Here is a 25,986-nt window from a genome sequence, read left to right as displayed (position 1 = left end):
GATGGTGACCAGACCCATGGTGGCACCAGTGCCAAGTTGGGCTGGTTTGATAGTACCAAGTGGCTCCTGCAATCTGCCATCAAAATGTTGGCAGGCGAGTTTTGTTTTCCAGGGAAAAGCGCCGTTGTTTTTGTTTGGGGGCCTGTGGGTGGGAGTGGCCGGCTGGCTCCTTAGAATCCACGATACGCAGGATGGTTCCCAGACCAGAGGTGGCACCAGTGCCAAGTCGGGCTAGTTTGATGGTGCAAAGTGGCTCCTGCAATCTGCCATCCAGAAGCGGGGTAGCTTACTTTTGTTTGCCAGGGAAACGGGCCGAGGTTTTTCTCTGGGGGCCTATGGCAGGGAGGGACCGGCTGGCTCCTGAAAAGCTACGATAGGCAGGATGGTGACCAGACCCATGGTGGCACCAGTGCCAAGTTGGGCTGATTTGATAGTAGCAAGTGGCTCCTGCAATCTGCCATCAAAATGTTGGCAGGCGAGTTTTGTTTTCCAGGGAAAAGCGCCGTTGTTTGTGTTTGGTGGCCTGTGGCTGGGAGTGACCGGCTGGCTCCTTAGAATCCACGATACGCAGGATGGTTCCCAGACCCAAGGTGGCACCAGTGCCAAGTTGGGCTGGTTTGATAGTACCAAGTGGTTCCTGCAATCTGCCATCCAGAAGCGGGGCAGCTTACTTTTGTTTGCCAGGGAAACGGGCCGAGGTTTGTGTCTGGGGGCCTATGGCTGGGAGTGACCGGCTGGCTCCTGAAAAGCTACGATAGGCAGGATGGTGACCAGACCCATGGTGGCACCAGTGCCAAGTTGGGCTGGTTTGATAGTACCAAGTGGCTCCTGCAATCTGCCATCAAAATGTTGGCAGGCGAGTTTTGTTTTCCAGGGAAAAGCGCCGTTGTTTGTGTTTGGGGGCCTGTGGCTGGGAGTGGACGGATGGCTCCTTAGAATCCACGATACACAGCATGGTTCCCAGACCAGAGGTGGCACCAGTGCCAAGTTGGGCTGGTTTGATAGTACCAAGTGCGTCCTGCAATCTACCATCCAGAAGCGGGGCAGCTTACTTTTGTTTGCCAGGGAAACGGGCCGAGGTTTGTGTCTCAGGGCCTATGGCTGGGAGTGACCGGCTGGCTCCTGAAAAGCTACGATAGGCAGGATGGTGACCAGACCCATGGTGGCACCAGTGCCAAGTTGGGCTGGTTTGATAGTACCAAGTGGCTCCTGCAATCTGCCATCAAAAAGTTGGCAGGCGAGTTTGTTATCCAGGGAAAAGCGCCGTTGTTTGGGTTTTGGGGCCTCTGGCTGGGAGTGGCCGGCTGGCTCCTTAGAATCCACGATACGCAGGATGGTTCCCAGACCAGAGGTGGCACCAGTGCCAAGTCGGGCTGGTTTGATGGTGAAAAGTGGCTCCTGCAATCTGCCATCCAGAAGCGGTATGACTTACTTTTGTTTGCCAGGGAAACGGGCCGAGATTTTGTCTGGGGGCCTATGGCTGGGAGTGACCGGCTGGCTCCTGAAAAGCTACGATAGGCAGGATGGTGACCAGACCCATGGTGGCACCAGTGCCAAGTTGGGCTGGTTTGATAGTACCAAGTGGCTCCTGCAATCTGCCATCAAAATGTTGGCAGGCGAGTTTTGTTTTCCAGGGAAAAGTGCCGTTGTTTGTGTTTGGGGGCCTGTGGGTGGGAGTGACCGGCTGGCTCCTTAGAATCCACGATACGCAGGATGGTTCCCAGACCAGAGGTCGCACCAGTGCCAAGTCGGGCCAGTTTGATGGTGCAAAGTGGCTCCTGCAATCTGCCATCCAGAAGCGGGGTAGCTTACTTTTGTTTGCCAGGGAAACGGGCCGAGTTTTGTGTCTGGGGGCCTATGGCTGCGAGTGACCGGCTGGCTCCTGAAAAGCTACGATAGGCAGGATGGTGACCAGACCCATGGTGGCACCAGTGCCAAGTTGGGCTGATTTGATAGTACCAAGTGGCTCCTGCAATCTGCCATCAAAATGTTGGCAGGCGAGTTTTGTTTTCCAGGGAAAAGCGCCGTTGTTTGTGTCTGGGGGCCTGTGGCTGGGAGTGGCCGGCTGGCTCCTTACAATGAACGATACGCAGGATGGTTCCCAGACCTGAGGTGGCACCAGTGCCAAGTCGGGCTAGTTTGATGGTGCAAAGTGGCTCCTGCAATCTGCCATCCAGAAGCGGGGTAGCTTACTTTTGTTTGCCAGGGAAACGGGCCGAGGTTTTTCTCTGGGGGCCTATGGCAGGGAGGGACCGGCTGGCTCCTGAAAAGCTACGATAGGCAGGATGGTGACCAGACCCATGGTGGCACCAGTGCCAAGTTGGGCTGATTTGATAGTAGCAAGTGGCTCCTGCAATCTGCCATCAAAATGTTGGCAGGCGAGTTTTGTTTTCCAGGGAAAAGCGCCGTTGTTTGTGTTTGGTGGCCTGTGGCTGGGAGTGACCGGCTGGCTCCTTAGAATCCACGATACGCAGGATGGTTCCCAGACCCAAGGTGGCACCAGTGCCAAGTTGGGCTGGTTTGATAGTACCAAGTGGTTCCTGCAATCTGCCATCCAGAAGCGGGGCAGCTTACTTTTGTTTGCCAGGGAAACGGGCCGAGGTTTGTGTCTGGGGGCCTATGGCTGGGAGTGACCGGCTGGCTCCTGAAAAGCTACGATAGGCAGGATGGTGACCAGACCCATGGTGGCACCAGTGCCAAGTTGGGCTGGTTTGATAGTACCAAGTGGCTCCTGCAATCTGCCATCAAAATGTTGGCAGGCGAGTTTTGTTTTCCAGGGAAAAGCGCCGTTGTTTGTGTTTGGGGGCCTGTGGCTGGGAGTGGACGGATGGCTCCTTAGAATCCACGATACACAGCATGGTTCCCAGACCAGAGGTGGCACCAGTGCCAAGTCGGGCTGGTTTGATGGTGAAAAGTGGCTCCTGCAATCTGCCATCCAGAAGCGGGATAACTTACTTTTGTTTGCCAGGGAAACGGGCCAAGGTTTTTGTCTGGGGGCCTATGGCTGGGAGTGACCGGCTGGCTCCTGAAAAGCTACGATAGGCAGGATGGTGACCAGACCCATGGTGGCACCAGTGTCAAGTTGGGCTGGTTTGATAGTACCAAGTGGCTCCGGCAATCTGCCATCAAAATTTGGCAGGCGAGGTTTGTTTTCCAGGGAAAAGCGCCGTTGTTTTTGTTTGGGGGCCTGTGGGTGGGAGTGGCCAGATGGCTAATTAGAATCCACGATACGCAGCATGGTTCCCAGACCTGAGGTGGCACCAGTGCCAAGTCGGGCTGGTTTGATACTATCAAGTGCGTCCTGCAATCTGCCATCCAGAAGCGGGGTAGCTTACTTTTGTTTGCCAGGGAAACGGGCCGAGGTTTGTGTCTGGGGGCCTATGGCTGGGAGTGACCGGCTGGCTCCTGAAAAGCTACGATAGGCAGGATGGTGACCAGACCCATGGTGGCACCAGTGCCAAGTTGGGCTGGTTTGATAGTACCAAGTGGCTCCTGCAATCTGCCATCAAATAATTGGCAGGCGAGTTTTGTTTTCCAGGGAAAAGCGCCGTTGTTTTTGTTTGGGGGCCTGTGGCTGGGAGTGGCCGGCTGGCTCCTTAGAATCCACGATACGCAGGATGGTTCCCAGACCAGAGGTGGCACCAGTGCCAAGTCGGGCTAGTTTGATGGTGCAAAGTGGCTCCTGCAATCTGCCATCCAGAAGCGGGGCAGCTTACTTTTGTTTGCCAGGGAAACGGGCCGAGTATTGTTTCTGGGGGCCTATGGCTGGGAGTGACCGGCTGGCTCCTGAAAAGCTACGATAGGCAGGATGGTGACCAGACCCATGGTGGCACCAGTGCCAAGTTGGGATGATTTGATAGTACCAAGTAGCTCCTGCAATCTGCCATCAAAAAGTTGGCAGGCGAGTTTTGTTTTCCAGGGAAAAGCGCCGTTGTTTGTGTTTGGGGGCCTGTGGCTGGGAGTGGACGGATGGCTCCTTAGAACCACGATACGCAGGATGGTTCCCAGACCAGAGGTGGCCCCAGTGCCAAGTCGGGCTGGTTTGATAGTACCAAGTGGTTCCTGCAATCTGCCATCCAGAAGCGGGGCAGCTTACTTTTGTATGCCAGGGAAACGGGCCGAGGTTTTTGTCTGGGGGCCTATAGCTGGGAGTGACTGGCTGGCTCCTGAAAAGCTACGATAGGCAGGATGGTGACCAAACGCATGGTGGCACCAGTGCCAAGTTGGGCTGATTTGATAGTACCAAGTGGCTCCTGCAATCTGCCATCAAAATGTTGGCAGGCGAGTTTTGTTTTCCAGGGAAAAGCGCCGTTGTTTGTGTTTGGGGGCCTGTGGCTGGGAGTGGCCGGCTGGCTGCTTAGAATCCACGATACGCAGGATGGTTCCCAGAGCTGAGGTGGCACCAGTGCCAAGTCGGGCTGGTTTGATACTACCAAGTGCGTCCTGCAATCTGCCATCCAGAAGCGGGGCAGCTTACTTTTGTTTGCCAGGGAAACGGGCCGAGGTTTGTGTCTGGGGGCCTATGGCTGGGAGTGACCGCCTGGCTCCTGAAAAGCTACGATAGGCAGGATGGTGACCAGACCCATGGTGGCACCAGTGCCAAGTTGGGCTGGTTTGATAGTACCAAGTGGCTCCTGCAATCTGCCATCAAAAAGTTGGCAGGCGAGTTTTGTTTTCCAGGGAAAAGCGCCGTTGTTTGTGTTTGGGGGCCTGTGGCTGGGACTGGACGGATGGCTCCTTAGAATCCACGATACACAGCATGGTTCCCAGACCAGAGGTGGCACCAGTGCCAAGTCGGGCTAGTTTGATGGTGCAAAGTGGTTCCTGCAATCTGCCATCCAGAAGCGGGGCAGCTTACTTTTGTTTGCCAGGGAAACATGCCGAGGTTTGTGTCTGGGGGCCTATGGCTGGGAGTGACCGGCTGGCTCCTGAAAAGCTACGATAGGCAGGATGGTGACCAGACCCATGGTGGCACCAGTGCCAAGTTGGGCTGATTTGATAGTACCAAGTGGCTCCTGCAATCTGCCATCAAAAAGTTGGCAGGCGAGTTTTGTTTTCCAGGGAAAAGCGCCGTTGTTAGTGTTTGGGGGCCTGTGGCTGGGAGTGGACGGCTGGCTCCTTAGAATCCACGATACGCAGGATGGTTCCCAGACCAGAGGTGGCACCAGTGCCAAGTTGGGCTGGTTTGATAGTACCAAGTGCGTCCTGCAATCTACCATCCAGAAGCGGGGCAGCTTACTTTTGTATGCCAGGGAAACGGGCCGAGGTTTGTGTCTCAGGGCCTATGGCTGGGAGTGACCGGCTGGCTCCTGAAAAGCTACGATAGGCAGGATGGTGACCAGACCCATGGTGGCACCAGTGCCAAGTTGGGCTGGTTTGATAGTACCAAGTGGCTCCTGCAATCTGCCATAAAAAAGTTGGCAGGCGAGTTTGTTATCCAGGGAAAAGCGCCGTTGTTTTTGTTTGGGGGCCTCTGGCTGGGAGTGGCCGGCTGGCTCCTTAGAATCCATGATACGCAGGATGGTTCCCAGACCAGAGGTGGCACCAGTGCCAAGTCGGGCTGGTTTGATGGTGAAAAGTGGCTCCTGCAATCTGCCATCCAGAAGCGGGATGACTTACTTTTGTTTGTCAGGGAAACGGGCCGAGGTTTTTGTCTGGGGGCCTATGGCTGGGAGTGACCGGCTGGCTCCTGAAAAGCTACGATAGGCAGGATGGTGACCAGACCCATGGTGGCACCAGTGCCAAGTTGGGCTGGTTTGATAGTACCAAGTGGCTCCTGCAATCTGCCATCAAAATGTTGGCAGGCGAGTTTTGTTTTCCAGGGAAAAGTGCCGTTGTTTGTGTTTGGGGGCCTGTGGGTGGGAGTGACCGGCTGGCTCCTTAGAATCCACGATACGCAGGATGGTTCCCAGACCAGAGGTGGCACCAGTGCCAAGTCGGGCTAGTTTGATGGTGCAAAGTGGCTCCTGCAATCTGCCATCCAGAAGCGGGGTAGCTTACTTTTGTTTGCCAGGGAAACGGGCCGAGTTTTGTGTCTGGGGGCCTATGGCTGCGAGTGACCGGCTGGCTCCTGAAAAGCTACGATAGGCAGGATGGTGACCAGACCCATGGTGGCACCAGTGCCAAGTTGGGCTGATTTGATAGTAGCAAGTGGCTCCTGCAATCTGCCATCAAAAAGTTGGCAGGCGAGTTTTGTTTTCCAGGGAAAAGCGCCGTTGTTTGTGTCTGGGGGCCTGTGGCTGGAGTGGCCGGCTGGCTCCTTACAATGAACGATACGCAGGATGGTTCCCAGAGCTGAGGTGGCACCAGTGCCAAGTCGGGCTGGTTTGATGGTGCAAAGTGGCTCCTGCAATCTGCCATCCAGAAGCGGGGTAGCTTACTTTTGTTTGCCAGGGAAACGGGCCGAAATATTTGTCTAGGGGCCTCTGGCTGGGGGTGGCTGGCTGGCTCCTGAAAAGCTACGATAGGCAGGATGGTGACCAGACCCATGGTGGCACCAGTGCCAAGTTGGGCTGGTTTGATAGTACCAAGTGGCTCCTGCAATCTGCCATAAAAAAGTTGGCAGGCGAGTTTGTTATCCAGGGAAAAGCGCCGTTGTTTTTGTTTGGGGGCCTCTGGCTGGGAGTGGCCGGCTGGCTCCTTTGAACCCACGATACGCAGGATGGTTCCCAGACCCAAGGTGGCACCAGTGCCAAGTCGGGCTGGTTTGATACTACCAAATGCGTCCTGCAATCTGCCATCCAGAAGCGGGGCAGCTTAATTTTGTTTGCCAGGGAAACGGGCCGTGGGTTTTGTTTGGGGGCCTATGGCTGAGAGTGGCCTGCTGGCTCCTGAAAATCCACGCTAGGCAGCATGGTTCCCAGATGCAAGGTGGCACCAGTGCCAAGTCGGGCTGGTTTGATGGTGCAAAGTGGCTCCTGCAATCTGCCATCCAGAAGCGGGGCAGCTGATTTTTGTTTGCCAGAGAAAAATTCCGTGGATTGTTTTTGGGGGCATATTGCTGGGAGTGGCCGGCTGGCTCCTTAAAATGCTCGATACGCATGATGGTTCCCAGGTCCAAGGTGTCACCACTACCAAGTCGGCCTGCGGTTTTAGTATCAAGTTCATCCTGCAATTTGCCATCCAGAAGAGGGGCAGTTGAGTTTTGTTTGCCAGAGAAACGGGCCGAGGTTTCTGTTTGGGGACATATGGCTGGGAGTGGCCGGCTGGCCCCTGAATATCCACGATACACAGCATGGTTCCCAGATCCAAGGTGGCACCAGTGCCAAGTTGGGCTGGTTTGATAGTACCAAGTGTCTCCTGCAATCTGCCATCCAGAAGCGGGGCAGCTTACTTTTGTTTGCCAGAGAAATAGGCCTAGGTTTTTGTCTGGGGGCCTGTGGCTAGGAGTGGCCGGCTGGCTCCTAAGAATCCACGATACGCAGGATGTTTCCCAGACCCAAGGTGGCACCAGTGCCAAGTCGGGCTGGTTTGATAGTACCAAGTGGCTCCTGCAAACTCCATCAAAAAGTTGGCAGGCGTGTTTTGTTTTCCAGGGAACAGTGCCGTTGATTTTGTTTGGGGGCCTGTGGCTGGGAGTGGCCGGCTGGCTCCTTAGAATCCACGATACGCAGGATGGTTCCCAGACCCAAGGTGGCACCAGTGCCAAGTCGGGCTGGTTTGATTACACCAAGTGGCTCCTGCAATCTGCCATCCAGAAGTGAGGCAGCTAAGTTTTGTTTGCCAGAAAAAAGGGCCGTGGTTTTTGTTGGGGGCCTGTGGCTGGGAGTGGCCGGCTGGCTCCTTAGAATCCACCATACGCAGGATGGTTCCCAGACCCAAGGTGGCACCAGTGCCAAGTCGGGCTGGTTTGATAGTACCAAGTGGCTCCTGCAATCTGCCATCCAGAAGCGGTGCAGTTGAGTTTTGTTTGCCAGAGAAAAGGGCCGTGGGTTGTGTTTGGGGGCATATGGCTGGGAGTGGCCGGCTGTCTCATTAAAAAGATCGATACGCAGGATGGTTCCCAGACCCAAGGTGGCACCAGTGCCAAGTCGGGCTGTTTTTATAGTACCAAGTGCGTCCTGCAATTTGCCATCCAGAAGAGGGGCAGTGGAGTTTTTTTTGCCAGAGAATAGCGCCGTTGTTTGTGTTTGGGGGCTTGTGGCTGGGAGTGGCCGACTGGCGCCTTAGAATCCGTGTTACGCAGCATGGTTCCCAGACCAGAGGTGGCACCAGTGCCAAGTTGGGCTGGTTTGATAGTACCAAGTGGCTCCTGCAATCTGCCATCCAGAAGCGGGGCAGCTTACTTTTGTTTGCCAGGGAAACGGGCCGAGGTTTGTGTCTGGGGGCCTATGGCTGGGAGTGACCGGCTGGCTCCTGAAAAGCTACGATAGGCAGGATGGTGACCAGACCCATGGTGGCACCAGTGCCAAGTTGGGCTGGTTTGATAGTACCAAGTGGCTCCTGCAATCTGCCATCAAAAAGTTGGCAGGCGAGTTTTGTTTTCCAGGGAAAAGCGCCGTTGTTTGTATTTGGGGGCCTGTGGCTGGGAGTGGCCGGCTGGCTCCTTAGAATCCACGATACGCGGCATGGTTCCCAGACCAGAGGTGGCACCAGTGCCAAGTTGGGCTGGTTTGATAGTACCAAGTGCGTCCTGCAATCTGCCATCCAGAAGCGGGGCAGCTTACTTTTGTTTGCCAGGGAAACGGGCCGAGGTTTGTGTCTCAGGGCCTATGGCTGGGAGTGACCGGCTGGCTCCTGAAAAGCTACGATAGGCAGGATGGTGACCAGACCCATGGTGGCACCAGTGCCAAGTTGGGCTGGTTTGATAGTACCAAGTGGCTCCTGCAATCTGCCATCAAAAAGTTGGCAGGCGAGTTTGTTATCCAGGGAAAAGCGCCGTTGTTTGTGTTTGGGGGCCTCTGGCTGGGAGTGGCCGGCTGGCTCCTTAGAATCCACGATACGCAGGATGGTTCCCAGACCAGAGGTGGCACCAGTGCCAAGTCGGGCTGGTTTGATGGTGAAAAGTGGCTCCTGCAATCTGCCATCCAGAAGCGGGATAACTTACTTTTGTTTGCCAGGGAAACGGGCCGAGGTTTTTGTCTGGGGGCCTATGGCTGGGAGTGACCGGCTGGCTCCTGAAAAGCTACGATAGGCAGGATGGTGACCAGACCCATGGTGGCACCAGTGCCAAGTTGGGCTGGTTTGATAGTACCAAGTGGCTCCTGCAATCTGCCATCAAAATGTTGGCAGGCGAGTTTTGTTTTCCAGGGAAAAGTGCCGTTGTTTGTGTTTGGGGGCCTGTGGGTGGGAGTGCCCGGCTGGCTCCTTAGAATCCACGATACGCAGGATGGTTCCCAGACCAGAGGTCGCACCAGTGCCAAGTCGGGCCAGTTTGATGGTGCAAATTGGCTCCTGCAATCTGCCATCCAGAAGCGGGGTAGCTTACTTTTGTTTGCCAGGGAAATGGGCCGAGTTTTGTGTCTGGGGGCCTATGGCTGCGAGTGACCGGCTGGCTCCTGAAAAGCTACGATAGGCAGGATGGTGACCAGACCCATGGTGGTACCAGTGCCAAGTTGGGCTGATTTGATAGTACCAAGTGGCTCCTGCAATCTGCCATCAAAATGTTGGCAGGCGAGTTTTCTTTTCCAGGGAAAAGCGCCGTTGTTTGTGTCTGGGGGCCTGTGGCTGGGAGTGGCCGGCTGGCTCCTTACAATGAACGAAACTCAGGATGGTTCCCAGACCTGAGGTGGCACCAGTGCCAAGTCGGGCGAGTTTGATGGTGCAAAGTGGCTCCTGCAATCTGCCATCCAGAAGCGGGGTAGCTTACTTTTGTTTGCCAGGGAAACGGGCCGAGGTTTTTCTCTGGAGGCCTATGGCAGGGAGGGACCGGCTGGCTCCTGAAAAGCTACGATAGGCAGGATGGTGACCAGACCCATGGTGGCACCAGTGCCAAGTTGGGCTGATTTGATAGTAGCAAGTGGCTCCTGCAATCTGCCATCAAAATGTTGGCAGGCGAGTTTTGTTTTCCAGGGAAAAGCGCCGTTGTTTGTGTTTGGTGGCCTGTGGCTGGGAGTGACCGGCTGGCTCCTTAGAATCCACGATACGCAGGATGGTTCCAAGACCCAAGGTGGCACCAGTGCCAAGTTGGGCTGGTTTGATAGTACCAAGTGGTTCCTGCAATCTGCCATCCAGAAGCGGGGCAGCTTACTTTTGTTTGCCAGGGAAACGGGCCGAGGTTTTTCTCTGGGGGCCTATGGCTTGGAGTGACCGGCTAGGTCCTGAAAAGCTACGATAGGCAGGATGGTGACCAGAGCCATGGTGGCACCAGTGCCAAGTTGGGCTGGTTTGATAGTACCAAGTGGCTCCTGCAATCTGCCATCAAATAGTTGGCAGGCGAGTTTTGTTTTCCAGGGAAAAGCGCGGTGGTTTGTGTTTGGGGGCCTGTGGCTGGGAGTGGCCGGCTGGCTCCTTAGAATCCACGATACGCAGGATGGTTCCCAGACCAGAGGTGGCACCAGTGCCAAGTCGGGCTGGTTTGATGGTGAAAAGTGGCTCCTGCAATCTGCCATCCAGAAGCGGGATAACTTACTTTTGTTTGCCAGGGAAACGGGCCAAGGTTTTTGTCTGGGGGCCTATGGCTGGGAGTGACCGGCTGGCTCCTGAAAAGCTACGATAGGCAGGATGGTGACCAGACCCATGGTGGCACCAGTGTCAAGTTGGGCTGGTTTGATAGTACCAAGTGGCTCCGGCAATCTGCCATCAAAATTTGGCAGGCGAGGTTTGTTTTCCAGGGAAAAGCGCCGTTGTTTTTGTTTGGGGGCCTGTGGGTGGGAGTGGCCAGATGGCTAATTAGAATCCACGATACGCAGCATGGTTCCCAGACCTGAGGTGGCACCAGTGCCAAGTCGGGCTGGTTTGATACTATCAAGTGCGTCCTGCAATCTGCCATCCAGAAGCGGGGTAGCTTACTTTTGTTTGCCAGGGAAACGGGCCGAGGTTTGTGTCTGGGGGCCTATGGCTGGGAGTGACCGGCTGGCTCCTGAAAAGCTACGATAGGCAGGATGGTGACCAGACCCATGGTGGCACCAGTGCCAAGTTGGGCTGGTTTGATAGTACCAAGTGGCTCCTGCAATCTGCCATCAAAATGTTGGCAGGCGAGTTTTGTTTTCCAGGGAAAAGCGCCGTTGTTTGTGTTTGGGGGCCTGTGGGTGGGAGTGGCCGGCTGGCTCCTTAGAATCCACGATACGCAGGATGGTTCCCAGAGCTGAGGTGGCACCAGTGCCAAGTCGGGCTAGTTTGATGGTGCAAAGTGGCTCCTGCAATCTGCCATCCAGAAGCGGGGCAGCTTACTTTTGTTTGCCAGGGAAACGGGCCGAGTATTGTTTCTGGGGGCCTATGGCTGCGAGTGACCGGCTGGCTCCTGAAAAGCTACGATAGGCAGGATGGTGACCAGACCCATGGTGGCACCAGTGCCAAGTTGGGCTGATTTGATAGTACCAAGTGGCTCCTGCAATCTGCCATCAAAAAGTTGGCAGGCGAGTTTTGTTTTCCAGGGAAAAGCGCCGTTGTTTGTGTTTGGGGGCCTGTGGCTGGGAGTGGACGGATGGCTCCTTAGAACCACGATACGCAGGATGTTTCCCAGACCAGAGGTGGCACCAGTGCCAAGTCGGGCTGGTTTGATACTACCAAGTGGTTCCTGCAATCTGCCATCCAGAAGCGGGGCAGCTTACTTTTGTTTGCCAGGGAAACGGGCCGAGTTTTGTGTCTGGGGGCCTATGGCTGGGAGTGACCGCCTGGCTCCTGAAAAGCTACGATAGGCAGGATGGTGACCAGACCCATGGTGGCACCAGTGCCAAGTTGGGCTGGTTTGATAGTACCAAGTGGCTCCTGCAATCTGCCATCAAAATGTTGGCAGGCGAGTTTGTTATCCAGGGAAAAGCGCCGTTGTTTGTGTTTGGGGGCCAGTGGCTGGGAGTGGCCGGCTGGCTCCTTAGAATCCACGATACGCAGGATGGTTCCCAGACCAGAGGTGGCACCAGTGCCAAGTCGGGCTGGTTTGATGGTGAAAAGTGGCTCCTGCAATCTGCCATCCAGAAGCGGGATAACTTACTTTTGTTTGCCAGGGAAACGGGCCGACGTTTGTGTCTGGGGGCCTATGGCTGGGAGTGACCGGCTGGCTCCTGAAAAGCTACGATAGGCAGGATGGTGACCAGACCCATGGTGGCACCAGTGTCAAGTTGGGCTGGTTTGATAGTACCAAGTGGCTCCTGCAATCTGCCATCAAAATGTTGGCAGGCGAGTTTTGTTTTCCAGGGAAAAGTGCCGTTGTTTGTGTTTGGGGGCCTGTGGGTGGGAGTGACCGGCTGGCTCCTTAGAATCCACGATACGCAGGATGGTTCCCAGACCAGAGGTCGCACCAGTGCCAAGTCGGGCCAGTTTGATGGTGCAAAGTGGCTCCTGCAATCTGCCATCCAGAAGCGGGGTAGCTTACTTTTGTTTGCCAGGGAAACGGGCCGAGTTTTGTGTCTGGGGGCCTATGGCTGCGAGTGACCGGCTGGCTCCTGAAAAGCTACGATAGGCAGGATGGTGACCAGACCCATGGTGGCACCAGTGCCAAGTTGGGCTGATTTGATAGTACCAAGTGGCTCCTGCAATCTGCCATCAAAAAGTTGGCAGGCGAGTTTTCTTTTCCAGGGAAAAGCGCCGTTGTTTGTGTCTGGGGGCCTGTGGCTGGGAGTGGCCGGCTGGCTCCTTACAATGAACGATACGCAGGATGGTTCCCAGACCTGAGGTGGCACCAGTGCCAAGTCGGGCTAGTTTGATGGTGCAAAGTGGCTCCTGCAATCTGCCATCCAGAAGCGGGGTAGCTTACTTTTGTTTGCCAGGGAAACGGGCCGAGGTTTTTCTCTGGGGGCCTATGGCAGGGAGGGACCGGCTGGCTCCTGAAAAGCTACGATAGGCAGGATGGTGACCAGACCCATGGTGGCACCAGTGCCAAGTTGGGCTGATTTGATAGTAGCAAGTGGCTCCTGCAATCTGCCATCAAAATATTGGCAGGCGAGTTTTGTTTTCCAGGGAAAAGCGCCGTTGTTTGTGTTTGGTGGCCTGTGGCTGGGAGTGACCGGCTGGCTCCTTAGAATCCACGATACGCAGGATGGTTCCCAGACCCAAGGTGGCACCAGTGCCAAGTTGGGCTGGTTTGATAGTACCAAGTGGTTCCTGCAATCTGCCATCCAGAAGCGGGGCAGCTTACTTTTGTTTGCCAGGGAAACGGGCCGAGGTTTTTCTCTGGGGGCCTATGGCTGGGAGTGACCGGCTAGGTCCTGAAAAGCTACTATAGGCAGGATGGTGACCAGATCCATGGTGGCACCAGTGCCAAGTTGGGCTGGTTTGATAGTACCAAGTGGCTCCTGCAATCTGCCATCAAAAAGTTGGCAGGCGAGTTTTGTTTTCCAGGGAAAAGCGCTGTGGTTTGTGTTTGGGGGCCTGTGGCTGGGAGTGGCCGGCTGGCTCCTTAGAATCCACGATACGCAGGATGGTTCCCAGACCAGAGGTGGCACCAGTGCCAAGTCGGGCTGGTTTGATGGTGAAAAGTGGCTCCTGCAATCTGCCATCCAGAAGCGGGATAACTTACTTTTGTTTGCCAGGGAAACGGGCCAAGGTTTTTGTCTGGGGGCCTATGGCTGGGAGTGACCGGCTGGCTCCTGAAAAGCTACGATAGGCAGGATGGTGACCAGACCCATGGTGGCACCAGTGTCAAGTTGGGCTGGTTTGATAGTACCAAGTGGCTCCGGCAATCTGCCATCAAAATTTGGCAGGCGAGGTTTGTTTTCCAGGGAAAAGCGCCGTTGTTTTTGTTTGGGGGCCTGTGGGTGGGAGTGGCCAGATGGCTAATTAGAATCCACGATACGCAGCATGGTTCCCAGACCTGAGGTGGCACCAGTGCCAAGTCGGGCTGGTTTGATACTATCAAGTGCGTCCTGCAATCTGCCATCCAGAAGCGGGGTAGCTTACTTTTGTTTGCCAGGGAAACGGGCCGAGGTTTGTGTCTGGGGGCCTATGGCTGGGAGTGACCGGCTGGCTCCTGAAAAGCTACGATAGGCAGGATGGTGACCAGACCCATGGTGGCACCAGTGCCAAGTTGGGCTGGTTTGATAGTACCAAGTGGCTCCTGCAATCTGCCATCAAAAAGTTGGCAGGCGAGTTTTGTTTTCCAGGGAAAAGCGCCGTTGTTTGTGTTTGGGGGCCTGTGGGTGGGAGTGGCCGGCTGGCTCCTTAGAATCCACGATACGCAGGATGGTTCCCAGAACTGAGGTGGCACCAGTGCCAAGTCGGGCTAGTTTGATGGTGCAAAGTGGCTCCTGCAATCTGCCATCCAGAAGCGGGGCAGCTTACTTTTGTTTGCCAGGGAAACGGGCCGAGTATTGTTTCTGGGGGCCTATGGCTGCGAGTGACCGGCTGGCTCCTGAAAAGCTACGATAGGCAGGATGGTGACCAGACCCATGGTGGCACCAGTGCCAAGTTGGGCTGATTTGATAGTACCAAGTGGCTCCTGCAATCTGCCATCAAAAAGTTGGCAGGCGAGTTTTGTTTTCCAGGGAAAAGCGCCGTTGTTTGTGTTTGGGGGCCTGTGGCTGGGAGTGGACGGATGGCTCCTTAGAACCACGATACGCAGGATGTTTCCCAGACCAGAGGTGGCACCAGTGCCAAGTCGGGCTGGTTTGATACTACCAAGTGGTTCCTGCAATCTGCCATCCAGAAGCGGGGCAGCTTACTTTTGTTTGCCAGGGAAACGGGCCGAGTTTTGTGTCTGGGGGCCTATGGCTGGGAGTGACCGCCTGGCTCCTGAAAAGCTACGATAGGCAGGATGGTGACCAGACCCATGGTGGCACCAGTGCCAAGTTGGGCTGGTTTGATAGTACCAAGTGGCTCCTGCAATCTGCCATCAAAAAGTTGGCAGGCGATTTTGTTATCCAGGGAAAAGCGCCGTTGTTTGTGTTTGGGGGCCAGTGGCTGGGAGTGGCCGGCTGGCTCCTTAGAATCCACGATACGCAGGATGGTTCCCAGACCAGAGGTGGCACCAGTGCCAAGTCGGGCTGGTTTGATGGTGAAAAGTGGCTCCTGCAATCTGCCATCCAGAAGCGGGATAACTTACTTTTGTTTGCCAGGGAAACGGGCCGAGGTTTGTGTCTGGGGGCCTATGGCTGGGAGTGACCGGCTGGCTCCTGAAAAGCTACGATAGGCAGGATGGTGACCAGACCCATGGTGGCACCAGTGCCAAGTTGGGCTGGTTTGATAGTACCAAGTGGCTCCTGCAATCTGCCATCAAAATGTTGGCAGGCGAGTTTTGTTTTCCAGGGAAAAGTGCCGTTGTTTGTGTTTGGGGGCCTGTGGGTGGGAGTGACCGGCTGGCTCCTTAGAATCCACGATACGCAGGATGGTTCCCAGACCAGAGGTCGCACCAGTGCCAAGTCGGGCCAGTTTGATGGTGCAAAGTGGCTCCTGCAATCTGCCATCCAGAAGCGGGGTAGCTTACTTTTGTTTGCCAGGGAAACGGGCCGAGTTTTGTGTCTGGGGGCCTATGGCTGCGAGTGACCGGCTGGCTCCTGAAAAGCTACGATAGGCAGGATGGTGACCAGACCCATGGTGGCACCAGTGCCAAGTTGGGCTGATTTGATAGTACCAAGTGGCTCCTGCAATCTGCCATCAAAAAGTTGGCAGGCGAGTTTTCTTTTCCAGGGAAAAGCGCCGTTGTTTGTGTCTGGGGGCCTGTGGCTGGGAGTGGCCGGCTGGCTCCTTACAATGAACGATACGCAGGATGGTTCCCAGACCTGAGGTGGCACCAGTGCCAAGTCGGGCTAGTTTGATGGTGCAAAGTGGCTCCTGCAATCTGCCATCCAGAAGCGGGGTAGCTTACTTTTGTTTGCCAGGGAAACGGGCCGAGGTTTTTCTCTGGGGGCCTATGGCAGGGAGGGACCGGCTGGCTCCTGAAAAGCTACGATAGGCAGGATGGTGACCAGACCCATGGTGGCACCAGTGCCAAGTTGGGCTGATTTGATAGTAGCAAGTGGCTCCTGCAATCTGCCATCAAAATGTTGGCAGGCGAGTTTTGTTTTCCAGGGAAAAGCGCCGTTGTTTGTGTTTGGTGGCCTGTGGCTGGGAGTGACCGGCTGGCTCCTTAGAATCCACGATACGCAGGATGGTTCCCAGACCCAAGGTGGCACCAGTGCCAAGTTGGGCTGGTTTGATAGTACCAAGTGGTTCCTGCAATCTGCCATCCAGAAGCGGGGCAGCTTACTTTTGTTTGCCAGGGAAACGGGCCGAGGTTTTTCTCTGGGGGCCTATGGCTTGGAGTGACCGGCTAGGTCCTGAAAAGCTACGATAGGCAGGATGGTGACCAGATCCATGGTGGCACCAGTGCCAAGTTGGGCTGGTTTGATAGTACCAAGTGGCTCCTGCAATCTGCCATCAAAAAGTTGGCAGGCGAGTTTTGTTTTCCAGGGAAAAGCGCTGTGGTTTGTGTTTGGGGGCCTGTGGCTGGGAGTGGCCGGCTGGCTCCTTAGAATCCACGATACGCAGGATGGTTCCCAGACCAGAGGTGGCACCAGTGCCAAGTCGGGCTGGTTTGATGGTGAAAAGTGGCTCCTGCAATCTGCCATCCAGAAGCGGGATAACTTACTTTTGTTTGCCAGGGAAACGGGCCAAGGTTTTTGTCTGGGGGCCTATGGCTGGGAGTGACCGGCTGGCTCCTGAAAAGCTACGATAGGCAGGATGGTGACCAGACCCATGGTGGCACCAGTGTCAAGTTGGGCTGGTTTGATAGTACCAAGTGGCTCCGGCAATCTGCCATCAAAATTTGGCAGGCGAGGTTTGTTTTCCAGGGAAAAGCGCCGTTGTTTTTGTTTGGGGGCCTGTGGGTGGGAGTGGCCAGATGGCTAATTAGAATCCACGATACGCAGCATGGTTCCCAGACCTGAGGTGGCACCAGTGCCAAGTCGGGCTGGTTTGATACTATCAAGTGCGTCCTGCAATCTGCCATCCAGAAGCGGGGTAGCTTACTTTTGTTTGCCAGGGAAACGGGCCGAGGTTTGTGTCTGGGGGCCTATGGCTGGGAGTGACCGGCTGGCTCCTGAAAAGCTACGATAGGCAGGATGGTGACCAGACCCATGGTGGCACCAGTGCCAAGTTGGGCTGGTTTGATAGTACCAAGTGGCTCCTGCAATCTGCCATCAAAATGTTGGCAGGCGAGTTTTGTTTTCCAGGGAAAAGCGCCGTTGTTTGTGTTTGGGGGCCTGTGGGTGGGAGTGGCCGGCTGGCTCCTTAGAATCCACGATACGCAGGATGGTTCCCAGAGCTGAGGTGGCACCAGTGCCAAGTCGGGCTAGTTTGATGGTGCAAAGTGGCTCCTGCAATCTGCCATCCAGAAGCGGGGCAGCTTACTTTTGTTTGCCAGGAAACGGGCCGAGTATTGTTTCTGGGGGCCTATGGCTGCGAGTGACCGGCTGGCTCCTGAAAAGCTACGATAGGCAGGATGGTGACCAGACCCATGGTGGCACCAGTGCCAAGTTGGGCTGGTTTGATAGTACCAAGTGGCTCCGGCAATCTGCCATCAAAATTTGGCAGGCGAGGTTTGTTTTCCAGGGAAAAGCGCCGTTGTTTTTGTTTGGGGGCCTGTGGGTGGGAGTGGCCAGATGGCTAATTAGAATCCACGATACGCAGCATGGTTCCCAGACCTGAGGTGGCACCAGTGCCAAGTCGGGCTGGTTTGATACTATCAAGTGCGTCCTGCAATCTGCCATCCAGAAGCGGGGTAGCTTACTTTTGTTTGCCAGGGAAACGGGCCGAGGTTTGTGTCTGGGGGCCTATGGCTGGGAGTGACCGGCTGGCTCCTGAAAAGCTACGATAGGCAGGATGGTGACCAGACCCATGGCGGCACCAGTGCCAAGTTGGGCTGGTTTGATAGTACCAAGTGGCTCCTGCAATCTGCCATCAAAATGTTGGCAGGCGAGTTTTGTTTTCCAGGGAAAAGCGCCGTTGTTTGTGTTTGGGGGCCTGTGGGTGGGAGTGGCCGGCTGGCTCCTTAGAATCCACGATACGCAGGATGGTTCCCAGAGCTGAGGTGGCACCAGTGCCAAGTCGGGCTAGTTTGATGGTGCAAAGTGGCTCCTGCAATCTGCCATCCAGAAGCGGGGCAGCTTACTTTTGTTTGCCAGGGAAACGGGCCGAGTATTGTTTCTGGGGGCCTATGGCTGCGAGTGACCGGCTGGCTCCTGAAAAGCTACGATAGGCAGGATGGTGACCAGACCCATGGTGGCACCAGTGCCAAGTTGGGCTGATTTGATAGTACCAAGTGGCTCCTGCAATCTGCCATCAAAAAGTTGGCAGGCGAGTTTTGTTTTCCAGGGAAAAGCGCCGTTGTTTGTGTTTGGGGGCCTGTGGCTGGGAGTGGACTGATGGCTCCTTAGAACCACGATACGCAGGATGTTTCCCAGACCAGAGGTGGCACCAGTGCCAAGTCGGGCTGGTTTGATACTACGAAGTGGTTCCTGCAATCTGCCATCCAGAAGCGGGGCAGCTTACTTTTGTTTGCCAGGGAAACGGGCCGAGGTTTGTGTCTGGGGGCCTATGGCTGGGAGTGACCGCCTGGCTCCTGAAAAGCTACGATAGGCAGGATGGTGACCAGACCCATGGTGGCACCAGTGCCAAGTTGGGCTGGTTTGATAGTACCAAGTGGCTCCTGCAATCTGCCATCAAAAAGTTGGCAGGCGATTTTGTTATCCAGGGAAAAGCGCCGTTGTTTGTGTTTGGGGGCCAGTGGCTGGGAGTGGCCGGCTGGCTCCTTAGAATCCACGATACGCAGGATGGTTCCCAGACCAGAGGTGGCACCAGTGCCAAGTCGGGCTGGTTTGATGGTGAAAAGTGGCTCCTGCAATCTGCCATCCAGAAGCGGGATAACTTACTTTTGTTTGCCAGGGAAACGGGCCGAGGTTTGTGTCTGGGGGCCTATGGCTGGGAGTGACCGGCTGGCTCCTGAAAAGCTACGATAGGCAGGATGGTGACCAGACCCATGGTGGCACCAGTGCCAAGTTGGGCTGGTTTGATAGTACCAAGTGGCTCCTGCAATCTGCCATCAAAATGTTGGCAGGCGAGTTTTGTTTTCCAGGGAAAAGTGCCGTTGTTTGTGTTTGGGGGCCTGTGGGTGGGAGTGACCGGCTGGCTCCTTAGAATCCACGATACGCAGGATGGTTCCCAGACCAGAGGTCGCACCAGTGCCAAGTCGGGCCAGTTTGATGGTGCAAAGTGGCTCCTGCAATCTGCCATCCAGAAGCGGGGTAGCTTACTTTTGTTTGCCAGGGAAACGGGCCGAGTTTTGTGTCTGGGGGCCTATGGCTGCGAGTGACCGGCTGGCTCCTGAAAAGCTACGATAGGCAGGATGGTGACCAGACCCATGGTGGCACCAGTGCCAAGTTGGGCTGATTTGATAGTACCAAGTGGCTCCTGCAATCTGCCATCAAAAAGTTGGCAGGCGAGTTTTCTTTTCCAGGGAAAAGCGCCGTTGTTTGTGTCTGGGGGCCTGTGGCTGGGAGTGGCCGGCTGGCTCCTTACAATGAACGATACGCAGGATGGTTCCCAGACCTGAGGTGGCACCAGTGCCAAGTCGGGCTAGTTTGATGGTGCAAAGTGGCTCCTGCAATCTGCCATCCAGAAGCGGGGTAGCTTACTTTTGTTTGCCAGGGAAACGGGCCGAGGTTTTTCTCTGGGGGCCTATGGCAGGGAGGGACCGGCTGGCTCCTGAAAAGCTACGATAGGCAGGATGGTGACCAGACCCATGGTGGCACCAGTGCCAAGTTGGGCTGATTTGATAGTAGCAAGTGGCTCCTGCAATCTGCCATCAAAATGTTGGCAGGCGAGTTTTGTTTTCCAGGGAAAAGCGCCGTTGTTTGTGTTTGGTGGCCTGTGGCTGGGAGTGACCGGCTGGCTCCTTAGAATCCACGATACGCAGGATGGTTCCCAGACCCAAGGTGGCACCAGTGCCAAGTTGGGCTGGTTTGATAGTACCAAGTGGTTCCTGCAATCTGCCATCCAGAAGCGGGGCAGCTTACTTTTGTTTGCCAGGGAAACGGGCCGAGGTTTTTCTCTGGGGGCCTATGGCTTGGAGTGACCGGCTAGGTCCTGAAAAGCTACGATAGGCAGGATGGTGACCAGATCCATGGTGGCACCAGTGCCAAGTTGGGCTGGTTTGATAGTACCAAGTGGCTCCTGCAATCTGCCATCAAAAAGTTGGCAGGCGAGTTTTGTTTTCCAGGGAAAAGCGCTGTGGTTTGTGTTTGGGGGCCTGTGGCTGGGAGTGGCCGGCTGGCTCCTTAGAATCCACGATACGCAGGATGGTTCCCAGACCAGAGGTGGCACCAGTGCCAAGTCGGGCTGGTTTGATGGTGAAAAGTGGCTCCTGCAATCTGCCATCCAGAAGCGGGATAACTTACTTTTGTTTGCCAGGGAAACGGGCCAAGGTTTTTGTCTGGGGGCCTATGGCTGGGAGTGACCGGCTGGCTCCTGAAAAGCTACGATAGGCAGGATGGTGACCAGACCCATGGTGGCACCAGTGTCAAGTTGGGCTGGTTTGATAGTACCAAGTGGCTCCGGCAATCTGCCATCAAAATTTGGCAGGCGAGGTTTGTTTTCCAGGGAAAAGCGCCGTTGTTTTTGTTTGGGGGCCTGTGGGTGGGAGTGGCCAGATGGCTAATTAGAATCCACGATACGCAGCATGGTTCCCAGACCTGAGGTGGCACCAGTGCCAAGTCGGGCTGGTTTGATACTATCAAGTGCGTCCTGCAATCTGCCATCCAGAAGCGGGGTAGCTTACTTTTGTTTGCCAGGGAAACGGGCCGAGGTTTGTGTCTGGGGGCCTATGGCTGGGAGTGACCGGCTGGCTCCTGAAAAGCTACGATAGGCAGGATGGTGACCAGACCCATGGTGGCACCAGTGCCAAGTTGGGCTGGTTTGATAGTACCAAGTGGCTCCTGCAATCTGCCATCAAAATGTTGGCAGGCGAGTTTTGTTTTCCAGGGAAAAGCGCCGTTGTTTGTGTTTGGGGGCCTGTGGGTGGGAGTGGCCGGCTGGCTCCTTAGAATCCACGATACGCAGGATGGTTCCCAGAGCTGAGGTGGCACCAGTGCCAAGTCGGGCTAGTTTGATGGTGCAAAGTGGCTCCTGCAATCTGCCATCCAGAAGCGGGGCAGCTTACTTTTGTTTGCCAGGAAACGGGCCGAGTATTGTTTCTGGGGGCCTATGGCTGCGAGTGACCGGCTGGCTCCTGAAAAGCTACGATAGGCAGGATGGTGACCAGACCCATGGTGGCACCAGTGCCAAGTTGGGCTGGTTTGATAGTACCAAGTGGCTCCGGCAATCTGCCATCAAAATTTGGCAGGCGAGGTTTGTTTTCCAGGGAAAAGCGCCGTTGTTTTTGTTTGGGGGCCTGTGGGTGGGAGTGGCCAGATGGCTAATTAGAATCCACGATACGCAGCATGGTTCCCAGACCTGAGGTGGCACCAGTGCCAAGTCGGGCTGGTTTGATACTATCAAGTGCGTCCTGCAATCTGCCATCCAGAAGCGGGGTAGCTTACTTTTGTTTGCCAGGGAAACGGGCCGAGGTTTGTGTCTGGGGGCCTATGGCTGGGAGTGACCGGCTGGCTCCTGAAAAGCTACGATAGGCAGGATGGTGACCAGACCCATGGCGGCACCAGTGCCAAGTTGGGCTGGTTTGATAGTACCAAGTGGCTCCTGCAATCTGCCATCAAAATGTTGGCAGGCGAGTTTTGTTTTCCAGGGAAAAGCGCCGTTGTTTGTGTTTGGGGGCCTGTGGGTGGGAGTGGCCGGCTGGCTCCTTAGAATCCACGATACGCAGGATGGTTCCCAGAGCTGAGGTGGCACCAGTGCCAAGTCGGGCTAGTTTGATGGTGCAAAGTGGCTCCTGCAATCTGCCATCCAGAAGCGGGGCAGCTTACTTTTGTTTGCCAGGGAAACGGGCCGAGTATTGTTTCTGGGGGCCTATGGCTGCGAGTGACCGGCTGGCTCCTGAAAAGCTACGATAGGCAGGATGGTGACCAGACCCATGGTGGCACCAGTGCCAAGTTGGGCTGATTTGATAGTACCAAGTGGCTCCTGCAATCTGCCATCAAAAAGTTGGCAGGCGAGTTTTGTTTTCCAGGGAAAAGCGCCGTTGTTTGTGTTTGGGGGCCTGTGGCTGGGAGTGGACTGATGGCTCCTTAGAACCACGATACGCAGGATGTTTCCCAGACCAGAGGTGGCACCAGTGCCAAGTCGGGCTGGTTTGATACTACCAAGTGGTTCCTGCAATCTGCCATCCAGAAGCGGGGCAGCTTACTTTTGTTTGCCAGGGAAAAGCGCCGTTGTTTGTGTTTGGGGGCCTGTGGCTGGGAGTGGCCGGCTGGCTCCTTAGAATCCACGATACGCAGGATGGTTCCCAGACCAGAGGTGGCACCAGTGCCAAGTCGGGCTGGTTTGATGGTGAAAAGTGGCTCCTGCAATCTGCCATCCAGAAGCGGGATAACTTACTTTTGTTTGCCAGGGAAACGGGCCGAGGTTTGTGTCTGGGGGCCTATGGCTGCGAGTGACCGGCTGGCTCCTGAAAAGCTACGATAGGCAGGATGGTGACCAGACCCATGGTGGCACCAGTGCCAAGTTGGGCTGGTTTGATAGTACCAAGTGGCTCCTGCAATCTGCCATCAAAATGTTGGCAGGCGAGTTTTGTTTTCCAGGGAAAAGTGCCGTTGTTTGTGTTTGGGGGCCTGTGGGTGGGAGTGACCGGCTGGCTCCTTAGAATCCACGATACGCAGGATGGTTCCCAGACCAGAGGTCGCACCAGTGCCAAGTCGGGCCAGTTTGATGGTGCAAAGTGGCTCCTGCAATCTGCCATCCAGAAGCGGGGTAGCTTACTTTTGTTTGCCAGGGAAACGGGCCGAGTTTTGTGTCTGGGGGCCTATGGCTGCGAGTGACCGGCTGGCTCCTGAAAAGCTATTATAGGCAGGATGGTGACCAGACCCATGGTGGCACAAGTGCCAAGTTGGGCTGATTTGATAGTACCAAGTGGCTCCTGCAATCTGCCATCAAAAAGTTGGCAGGCGAGTTTTGTTTTCCAGGGAAAAGCGCCGTTGTTTGTGTCTGGGGGCCTGTGGCTGGGAGTGGCCGGCTGGCTCCTTACAATGAACGATACGCAGGATGGTTCCCAGACCTGAGGTCGCACCAGTGCCAAGTCGGGCCAGTTTGATGGTGCAAAGTGGCTCCTGCAATCTGCCATCCAGAAGCGGGGTAGCTTACTTTTGTTTGCCAGGGAAACGGGCCGAGGTTTTTCTCTGGGGGCCTATGGCAGGGAGGGACCGGCTGGCTCCTGAAAAGCTACGATAGGCAGGATGGTGACCAGACCCATGGTGGCACCAGTGCCAAGTTGGGCTGATTTGATAGTAGCAAGTGGCTCCTGCAAACTGCCATCAAAATGTTGGCAGGCGAGTTTTGTTTTCCAGGGAAAAGCGCCGTTGTTTGTGTTTGGTGGCCTGTGGCTGGGAGTGACCGGCTGGCTCCTTAGAATCCACGATACGCAGGATGGTTCCCAGACCCAAGGTGGCACCAGTGCCAAGTTGGGCTGGTTTGATAGTACCAAGTGGTTCCTGCAATCTGCCATCCAGAAGCGGGGCAGCTTACTTTTGTTTGCCAGGGAAACGGGCCGAGGTTTTTCTCTGGGGGCCTATGGCTGGGAGTGACCGGCTAGGTCCTGAAAAGCTACGATAGGCAGGATGGTGACCAGACCCATGGTGGCACCAGTGCCAAGTTGGGCTGGTTTGATAGTACCAAGTGGCTCCTGCAATCTGCCATCAAAAAGTTGGCAGGCGAGTTTTGTTTTCCAGGGAAAAGCGCTGTGGTTTGTGTTTGGGGGCCTGTGGCTGGGAGTGGCCGGCTGGCTCCTTAGAATCCACGATACGCTGGATGGTTCCCAGACCAGAGGTGGCACCAATGCCAAGTCGGGCTGGTTTGATGGTGAAAAGTGGCTCCTGCAATCTGCCATCCAGAAGCGGGATAACTTACTTTTGTTTGCCAGGGAAACGGGCCAAGGTTTTTGTCTGGGGGCCTATGGCTGGGAGTGACCGGCTGGCTCCTGAAAAGCTACGATAGGCAGGATGGTGACCAGACCCATGGTGGCACCAGTGTCAAGTTGGGCTGGTTTGATAGTACCAAGTGGCTCCGGCAATCTGCCATCAAAATTTGGCAGGCGAGGTTTGTTTTCCAGGGAAAAGCGCCGTTGTTTTTGTTTGGGGGCCTGTGGGTGGGAGTGGCCAGATGGCTAATTAGAATCCACGATACGCAGCATGGTTCCCAGACCTGAGGTGGCACCAGTGCCAAGTCGGGCTGGTTTGATACTATCAAGTGCGTCCTGCAATCTGCCATCCAGAAGCGGGGTAGCTTACTTTTGTTTGCCAGGGAAACGGGCCGAGGTTTGTGTCTGGGGGCCTATGGCTGGGAGTGACCGGCTGGCTCCTGAAAAGCTACGATAGGCAGGATGGTGACCAGACCCATGGTGGCACCAGTGCCAAGTTGGGCTGGTTTGATAGTACCAAGTGGCTCCTGCAATCTGCCATCAAAAAGTTGGCAGGCGAGTTTTGTTTTCCAGGGAAAAGCGCCGTTGTTTGTGTCTGGGGGCCTGTGGCTGGGAGTGGCCGGCTGGCTCCTTACAATGAACGATACGCAGGATGGTTCCCAGACCTGAGGTCGCACCAGTGCCAAGTCGGGCCAGTTTGATGGTGCAAAGTGGCTCCTGCAATCTGCCATCCAGAAGCGGGGCAGCTTACTTTTGTTTGCCAGGGAAACGGGCCGAGGTTTTTCTCTGGGGGCCTATGGCAGGGAGGGACCGGCTGGCTCCTGAAAAGCTACGATAGGCAGGATGGTGACCAGACCCATGGTGGCACCAGTGCCAAGTTGGGCTGATTTGATAGTAGCAAGTGGCTCCTGCAATCTGCCATCAAAATGTTGGCAGGCGAGTTTTGTTTTCCAGGGAAAAGCGCCGTTGTTTGTGTTTGGTGGCCTGTGGCTGGGAGTGACCGGCTGGCTCCTTAGAATCCACGATACGCAGGATGGTTCCCAGACCCAAGGTGGCACCAGTGCCAAGTTGGGCTGGTTTGATAGTACCAAGTGGTTCCTGCAATCTGCCATCCAGAAGCGGGGCAGCTTACTTTTGTTTGCCAGGGAAACGGGCCGAGGTTTTTCTCTGGGGGCCTATGGCTTGGAGTGACCGGCTAGGTCCTGAAAAGCTACGATAGGCAGGATGGTGACCAGACCCATGGTGGCACCAGTGCCAAGTTGGGCTGGTTTGATAGTACCAAGTGGCTCCTGCAATCTGCCATCAAAAAGTTGGCAGGCGAGTTTTGTTTTCCAGGGAAAAGCGCTGTGGTTTGTGTTTGGGGGCCTGTGGCTGGGAGTGGCCGGCTGGCTCCTTAGAATCCACGATACGCTGGATGGTTCCCAGACCAGAGGTGGCACCAATGCCAAGTCGGGCTGGTTTGATGGTGAAAAGTGGCTCCTGCAATCTGCCATCCAGAAGCGGGATAACTTACTTTTGTTTGCCAGGGAAACGGGCCAAGGTTTTTGTCTGGGGGCCTATGGCTGGGAGTGACCGGCTGGCTCCTGAAAAGCTACGATAGGCAGGATGGTGACCAGACCCATGGTGGCACCAGTGTCAAGTTGGGCTGGTTTGATAGTACCAAGTGGCTCCGGCAATCTGCCATCAAAATTTGGCAGGCGAGGTTTGTTTTCCAGGGAAAAGCGCCGTTGTTTTTGTTTGGGGGCCTGTGGGTGGGAGTGGCCAGATGGCTAATTAGAATCCACGATACGCAGCATGGTTCCCAGACCTGAGGTGGCACCAGTGCCAAGTCGGGCTGGTTTGATACTATCAAGTGCGTCCTGCAATCTGCCATCCAGAAGCGGGGTAGCTTACTT

This window comes from Melospiza melodia, chromosome 2, assembly GCF_035770615.1.
Source record: "Melospiza melodia melodia isolate bMelMel2 chromosome 2, bMelMel2.pri, whole genome shotgun sequence".
In the NCBI taxonomy this organism is placed as follows: domain Eukaryota; kingdom Metazoa; phylum Chordata; class Aves; order Passeriformes; family Passerellidae; genus Melospiza; species Melospiza melodia.
The sequence above is the reverse complement of the archived record's forward strand: the minus strand, read 5'-3'. Positions refer to the sequence as shown.